The sequence below is a fragment of the Pinus tabuliformis genome, chromosome 6 (assembly GCF_031772625.1).
Source record: "Pinus tabuliformis cultivar Carrire ecotype Pingquan chromosome 6, CPIR1, whole genome shotgun sequence".
Lineage (NCBI taxonomy): Eukaryota > Viridiplantae > Streptophyta > Pinopsida > Pinales > Pinaceae > Pinus > Pinus tabuliformis.
The window spans coordinates 195,727,391-195,736,005 of record NC_142292.1 but is presented as its reverse complement, the minus strand read 5'-3'; the positions used below and the strand labels follow the sequence as shown (position 1 = coordinate 195,736,005).

General features: G+C 35.4%; 1 pseudogene; it reads left to right on the top strand.

Annotated features, from left to right (window-relative positions):
- Positions 1 to 5,703: 5,703 nt before the first annotated feature.
- LOC149258135 (rhomboid-like protein 20 pseudogene) lies at positions 5,704 to 6,622 on the top strand (annotated as a pseudogene).
- Positions 6,623 to 8,615: the final 1,993 nt, after the last annotated feature.

Genomic DNA, 8,615 nt, shown 5'->3' with positions numbered 1-8,615 from the left:
ACATACAAATAATCATGACCTGTTTTTTACAATGGAAGACCTCCTACAAAATCCATAGAAACACTCTCACACAGTCGTGAAGGAACCGAAAGTGGTGTGTTCAATCCTGACTTCCTATTGCTAGGCTTACGGATTGCACATAATTAACATCCTTTCATAAAAAGAGACACACTTTAAAGCATATGAGGCCAATAACAATACCTCTATAGATGTGCTAGCGTCTTACTTACACTGAAATGACCAACAATAAGAGAAGTATGTGTCTCTCTTATGATGTTAACTCTTTCTCCCCGTGGAATACAAATCTTGCCAAGATGGTACAACAAGTTATCATGCAAATGATAATCCAAATCCTCTACTTGGTTACCTTGCCTCAAGCTTGCATAAACATTTTGAAAGTCATTATCTAATTCATATTGCTCAATATAAATTTCATGTAAAACATAACTATGCTTGAGTAAAGTAGATGCACTAACAATAGGTTTAGAAAGCATATCAACAACTTTGTTGTAGATACCTTTCTTAAAACTAATTACCAAGTGGAATTGTTGAAGAAAACCCATCCATCGGAGGTGACTTGATTGCTGTAACTTTGATTGTGATTGCAAGTATTGCAATGGTTGATGATAAATGTGAATGACTGTTTCCTTACCCATCAAGTAGTGTTTCCATTTTTTCACACTTTGGACCAATGCATACAATTCCTTGTCTTATGTACAATAGTTAATCACTGCACCATTAAAAGTTTCCGAATGAAAACAGATAGGCTTACCATGTTGCATGAGGACTGCACCCATGGCATAATCGCTAACATCAGTCTGAATCTCAAATGACTGTCTCAAGTATGGAAGTGCAAGTACTAGAGTTGTACTGATCTTTTCCTTCAATACATCAAAGGCCTTTTGCTATTTGCCTCCCCACTGAAAAACCTTTTTCACACTTTTCAACGCATGCAAAGGAGTGAATATAAGAGAAAAATTAGCAATGAATTTCCTCCAATATTGGGTTTCTCCCAAAAAACTTCTTACCTCAGTAACTATCTTGGGCCTTGGCCAATTAACAATGACATCAACCTTGGAGGGATCTATTTTTAACGCACCTCCTCCAACAATATGACTTAAGTAAACTAAAGAAGTTTTTCCAAACTTGCACTTTGACATCTTAAGATACAACTATCCTTGTTTCAAGATATCAAGTACTTTTCGTATATGCATGACATGTTCATCATAATATTTACTAAAAATTAAGATGTCATCTAAGTAGACTATGACAAACTCATCAAGAAATGGAATCAACACATCATTCATCAAACGCATGAATGCAACAGGAGAATCACATAAACTGAAAGGCATAACCAGCCATTCAAATAATCCTTGTTTTGTTTTGAATGTTATCTTCCAAATGTATCCTTCAACTATTCTAATTTTATGGTATTTACTTCTTAAGTCCAACTTAGTAAAATACTTTGCATCTTTCAATTGATCAAGTAAATCATCTATTTTAGGCAGTGGGTAACAGTTCTTTATCGTAATTTTGTTCAATGCATGAAAGTCCACACACATGTGCCATGTTCCATCCTTCTTTGGCACCAAGACAATAGGTTAACCACATGGAAAGGAATATGATTTGATGATCCCTATATTCAACAACTCTTGAATTTTCTTCTTAATTTTTTCACTTTCCATCACTGACATCCTATACATGTCAATGTTAGGAAGAGGACAATCTTGCTGCAACTGTATCTCATGTTGGATTCCTCTCTTGGGAGGTAATCCCTTTGGTTCCTGAAAATCTCATCATATTGGTTAACTATGTCAACCAATTCAGATTTCAAATTTGAATCGAAACCTTTAAAAGCTTCCTTATCAACATCATTCTTGGGTTTGATCATTAGAAGCGCAAAATTCTTGTTTGAATTCACTAGTCTTTTCATCTTCCCTACATTAACAAGCGAAAGATTTATTTTCTCGCTATGATCTCTCACAATATATTCTACTCAATATTTGAATAAATGATATTTGTTTTCATGTCTATGGAAGATATTTTTTTGTCATAAAGGTACATTCTGCCCAAAACTATGGCATAGATATCTAACGGAACAACTTCAAGCTCCATTTCATCTATGAAATTTGTAGTAATGGTGAATTTCAGTTTACACTTTCTAGTAAACTGCAATTACGCATTGTCACACACCTATCCAAGTGGATATGGTTTATGATGTGGAAAGGTTTCCAAGTTTAAAATTTTGACAATGTTTTCAGAGATAATATTAGCTTGAGAGCCACTATTGAAAAGTGTATCAACCTTGTTGTGATTTGAGATCACCCTCATGTGAAAAAATTCTATTCTCCTCTTTTCATTTGGAATTTCATTTTTTGAGTTTGAAGAACTAGTGATAACAATGAATTCTTTTCCTTTTAACCCCATGGCTGTGATTTTAGTTTCATTGCCCAAATCGGATCCCAAATCCTGTTGAGTGGTTGCAGTTGTCTTTTGTTTTCCCTTGTTGTTCATTCTCATTGGTCTCATTTCAAGATGAAGCTTTCAACAATGAGCTTCATTGTGACCCTCCCTAGAACAATGTTTTCATGTAACTTTCTCTCCTTCTTTTTTGATAGATGGATTTTTATTTTCCTTCCCTTTGAAAACCTTTTCATTTCATTTACACTTAAATGGATTTTTACTACCTTCTTCTGGTGTGTTTTTACCTCTTGCCTCAAGATGAGTGGCTTGCACACACACATCATCTAGATTATTGGGATTAAACATTAAGATAATATGCCTAAGGTAACTGTGTAAAACCCTTATGTACCTTAGCAATGTGTCCTGTGATTGCAAATCTACACCTAACATCAAAGACCTTTTTTTGAATTCTTGGGTGTAATCTTGCAAATTTTGACCTTTAAGATGTCTAAAGTTCTTCCAGTTCATGATGGCTTTCTACATATAAGCTAGAGGGTAGAATTTTATTTTGATTGCAGCAATGAAATCATTCCAAGAAATTGAGATCTTACTGTGTTTTTTAATATCCTCTTGGGTCTTTGATTCCCACCATACGAGTGTTGCACCCTCCATTCTCAAGGAAGCTAACTGAATATTTATGTCATCCTCTTGAAGATTTTTAATCCTGCAAAAAAACTGTTGGGACTCAGAAATGTCATATTTTCATCCACCTTTTTCTTCACTATTCCTTACATTTCATCATCCCATTAACCTTTTATCATATCATTTTCATACATACATTTGGGTTTCACCTTCTTATTTTCCATTTTATTCATTTTTGTATTATAAGTGAATTTATGATTAATTATTAGAAAATGTACATATTTTTATATATATCTCAAGAATATGTGAGTTTTGTGATGTGTAGGAAATATGTGAAGAATTAATATCTCCTCCACCATATCAAGGAGATAATTATGCAAGCCTTTTTCTAAGGAGAAAATCATGGAGGCATATCTTATCCAATTCCTAAGGAGAAAATCATGGAGGCATATCTTATCCTAAGGAGAAAATCATGGAGACATATCTTATCCAATTCCTAAGGAGATAATTAGGAGAAAAGCATGGAGGATTTGGTTGGCATATCTTATCCAAGATATGTGAGAGATTTATGGGATCATGTTTGAGAGATTTGTGCGATCATATCTTGTAATAATGGGAAACTAGTTGAGAGTGCTTGAGAGAATATTGGATATGTAATTATGGAAAGGTTATCTTCCTCATGTATATAAGAGAGTGCTCTCTCTTCATTGGGATGAATAATGAATAATAGAGAATGGAGGTTAACTTTGATTCATATTCTTTTATTGTTATGCTTTCATGATTTGTAATTTAGTTCTTGTAATATAATTCGACATAGTTTTATTGTTGTGAGCTCACATATGTTGTTTGTCATTCACTTCTTCACATGTTGTATTGCTTTTCTTTTATGCAACTTCCTGCTTTCATAGTTAATGTTTCAATGCCTTCTTAGTTTAATTTGATTTCAGTAATTTAGATTAGATTAGATTAGATTAGTTCCACTTCAGTCCTGCATATATAGTGCATGTGTCTCGTAAGTCTACGGACCTCGGATTGACAAATTAAATAGTTGGGTAAGTACTACAATGGAATTAAACGAACATAGTTTCACCCAACATTTTGGCGCTGTTGCCGGGGAGGCACGATGGATTGAAGTTTAGTTTGATTTTTCATGCAAGTGTGTTTAGACATGTTCCTAACTCCGAGGTGTTAAGGCGGTAAGACGTGCGGGACAGCCTACGCATCGCATTCAAGATACCGTAACGGGCTCGACCTCTTATGGATCAGGGCATGTAGGGTGTGTTTACATTTATGCAAGTGTGAGTTTCAATTTCTACAGGTGTGTTTGATTTTCGCAATTGTGAAGAATGTTTGATGAATTCCTGGTTCATGGTTATAATTGAAGCATTCAATTACTCAATTAATGAGCAGTCCTTGTAAGAGGGTTTAACTGAGTATTGAATTCAAGATTATTTCTGTGGTCCTTTTGTTTTTAATTCAATTTTTAGTGTGCTGATTTTTTTTGTTTTTTTTCAACATGATTTAACAATGAGTTTCAGCTTGGAACTACTCACTCAAATCCTAGCAGAAGTCGGGATCTCTTCTTCCTTGGAAGAGGAGATCTTGACAAGAATTAAAGGTTCAACTACTCCCCAAGAAACAACCGAAGATTCAACATCTGAAGAATCCTGCGTATTTGATGGCGAACAATCATTCAAACAAGAGATCGAGGAAGAAGAACAGCAGATCGAAGAAGAACAGGAGTTACAGCATGATCTGAGTGAGAGAAACTGTGCCTATCAAAGCTTTATCGAACAATGGTTCCAGGTAAGTACTAGATTAGATTCACCTTTTTATTTTTTAGTTAATTTGCAGATACAACCACTAGACTCATTCACTTTCGAATATTTTCATTTTTCATTTGAAAACTTGCTACTGAATCTATTGTTGTCACTGCTACGTGAATGGCTTCATTGGAAGTTTACCTACACGTAACTAATTTGTAAATTCTAATTAGTATAGAGTAGCTAGGTTTTCATTTTCAGTTTTTGCTTTCATTTTCAGTTTTTCTTTTACCTAGAATAAGTATGCTCTCCTCTTGCGTCTTTGTACGATCTCGAGGATCAGAAAATAGGAATGACTTAGACTAATTTCAAGGATAAATAATAAGTATGCTCTCCTCCTGCGTCTTTGTACGATCTCGAGGACCAGAAAATAGGAATGACTTAGACTAATTTCAAGAATAAATAAATGTTTTGCAATATGCTTCATCAAAAACATCTTTCAATATGCAAATCATTGTGTCCATTTGTTAAAAAAAATAAAAAATAAAAAGGGGCTGTCATCACCGTAATTCTCTGCACATTAATTGTAAAAAAAAACTGTTTTTTTCTTCACGCAGTCATCTAAATAGGGTCTCGAAGAACCATGATTCCCTCTTAGAATATTAGGAATTTAAGCAAACTATTTCTGGGTTATGTAATTTATTCTATTTTGAAAACAACCCATGTCTTCGTTTGTCTAGATTTGTCCTGGTTTGATAAAAAAATGCTTTTCAAAACTGACGTTTTTAAGGGGTTGCGTTCTGAAGATGTGGGCATCCACTCTGAGGTGGTGGGAGTAATTGGGTTTGAACTCTGATAATTCACTCTTGTTTGCTGCATTTTTCTTTGCCGAATCTGAATCTGCAGCATCTGCTCCTCCAATGCCTGCCCGCCAACAGGAACCCTCTTTTCAAGCAAACCCTTACGTGGTCACAACATCGGTTCCTTCTTCATCTGACACAAATTCTATGGAAACAGTCACGAATGTATTGGGTAGATGGGGCATCGACCTGTGGTCTTTCTTACCAGGGAATTGTGCAGAAGCTTCACTTTTGGAGTCATTTTCACAACTTTTTTCGAACTGATTTCTTTGGTAGTATTCAAAGATCCGATTTCGATTGGACTAACCCCTGGACCCTATGGCTTGATATTTTCCTCATTTATACCTTTCTATTTCGATATACCAGTTTCAACATGGGTTCGTATTTTTGGGATCCAATTCTCTGACAAATCATTTGTCTACCTTGCTGGTCCTCAGCTACTTATTTCATCACGGAAAAGATCATTTATACCAGGTCTTTGTGGCATCATCGCTGGCTTGTCTTATCGACTGAATGTCTTTGAGCTTCGCAGAATTAAGTTCCCTGAGCAATTAGCTTCTACTGTTTCTCGCCTTTCCTTGTCGACTTTGTTAATGGGGCTATCTAACACTTCTTCAAGAGAGAATGTTACCAGGGAGGCTGTTACTTCATATGACACGGAATTTGAGGATGAGTTTGCTGCTGCAACTCCACTTCTTCATGTAACTATAGATCCATCTGAAAAAGCTGTTTCCACATTGGTTGCAATGGGCTTTGATAGAAATCTCGCAATTGAAGCACTAGCCCAGGCAGATAATGATATTAGCACAGCAACGAATTTACTGCTTGAGACACAGTCTCATTAATGCTAAACCGGCATGGTGCTTGGTATCAGTGGATCTGTTGCTCCATATTTCTTGGTTTCATTTTTTTTCATCACTGATTTGTACATCTTTGGGGTTTTGATAATGATATCTTGTTTATGAAAACCTTTATTTCATTCATTGTTTATTCTGTTCCAAATTTATGAAACTGGCAAGGATGGAAACTACCAGGGAGATAGATCAAAGGAGGACATCATCGATTTCATTAATAAAAACAGAGATTCTGTAAGCTAAAAGGACGAATTGTGAAGTGAAAACATGAAGTTCGTAACTGGGATGTGGCAGTATCCTGGGCCTAAGGAAACCGAGTTTTTTTTACCTTTTTTTTAAGTGGCCCATTATTGGGGTCTTCGGAACTTTGTAAAATTCAAGTGGAAATCATGTCTTGGTCTCTTGATCCCAGAGGACAACGCTTTTTGCCATTAGTAGGAAAAGGATTAGCCCAATCTAAAGTAGGCTCTGCAGTCCTTGGTGCCTTTAATGAATTTAGTATGGTATTTGTCTTTATAATGGTTAGATGAGAAGACATAAGCGTTCCCTTTGTTCGTGGATGGAATTACTCGTATTTTTGTTTTGCCTAGTTAAATTTCACATGGATTTTCTATAATTTATTGAACATCACATGACAAAAAAAAAAAAAAAATTAAAATTAAAAAAAATAAATAAAAAATAATAAAATTAAAAATAATAATAAAATTAAAAAAAAATATAATAAAAATAAAAAAATAAAAAAAATTTCCCTCATTCATTTACATCAAACTTCATAACACCAACTACTTCCCCAAAAAGATACAAAAGCCTTTTCAAATGTTTTAAATCAATTTTCCTGCAAACCAATAAAAACATTTTGAAAAAGTATTGCACAATCAATGAGTACATTGCATGGGGACATGCAATATTTCTAGTTGGGGGGAAATAAAAGTATGTTGGAGTTTTTTATGTGAATTTGTGGGAAAAGTTAGGATGCATATACTAACAAGTGAAATGAGATTGGTGTTATGTGTAGGACAATGAGAAGCTTATGCAGAAAGCTCAACATTATGATGCGACACCTTTTTCATCCACAATTAGAGTTATTTCGGAAAATAATTAAAAAATGGACATTTTATAAATTCTTGAAAATGAGCTAATTTGTTTTTGAGTCACTTCATACAGGAATGATCGATGGAGATGGCACACAAAGGTGACAATTTTTATGCAGGAATGGTGATAAGAGTTGAAGACAATCTAATGCAAAGTGATTTTTCGAAATCACTATGAAACATGCATCATTGGACGCTTGAAGAACTAATTCTTCACTGCACATATCATGAAATTTTCCACTACACAACAATCCTTTTGCATCATGATTACTTCCCTTTTTCCTTCCAAACACCTAGACCATCCTTGTGTTGCAGCCCATCTTCCATTTCCTTATCTTTCACGACTTCATGCACGCCTAATTTTTTGAATCGCATACATCCCTTTATCCTTTTCAGTTTATTTTTGCCTTCTAGTTTGCCTTCTGAATAAAACTCATTCCCTTTCCATGATTACATTGCCTTGATTTCCTAGCCATGCTGATCCACACTGCTTGTTCGTGGGTTCTTTCCATTTATAGTCCTACCAAATCTTTTTGTACAAACTCGCGTTCACTGATGTGGGATTCCTTAAGGCCCACCTTTCAACAAGTCTTGCCCCATCGACATCAGCACCTTATCTGGGAAATAGACTAGAGTTCATTTTGAGTACCTAGAGGCTTGCATGCCTTAATGGCAAGCTCTCTCGCTGGCAATCATGGGAATACATCAATGTCCCTTGATCTTTAGATCTTGCAAGTGGCTCGACCTCAACACATCCATTCGCACTTCGCAAGATGTACTCCGGTACCTTGGCACTCATTGACATCAATGGTGAGTTGCCTCGCATTGGTTAACGACATACATCAATGGCCGGTAATCCAATGATTTCTATTCATGCTCGACATCAACACATTCATACGCATGTTTAGAATTGTACCATCGGGTTTGTAGCGGGTGAAGACTATACACTTTTTTTTCACGACTCCCTCAGCAGTTACAACAGCATGCATTCTGATCTATGAG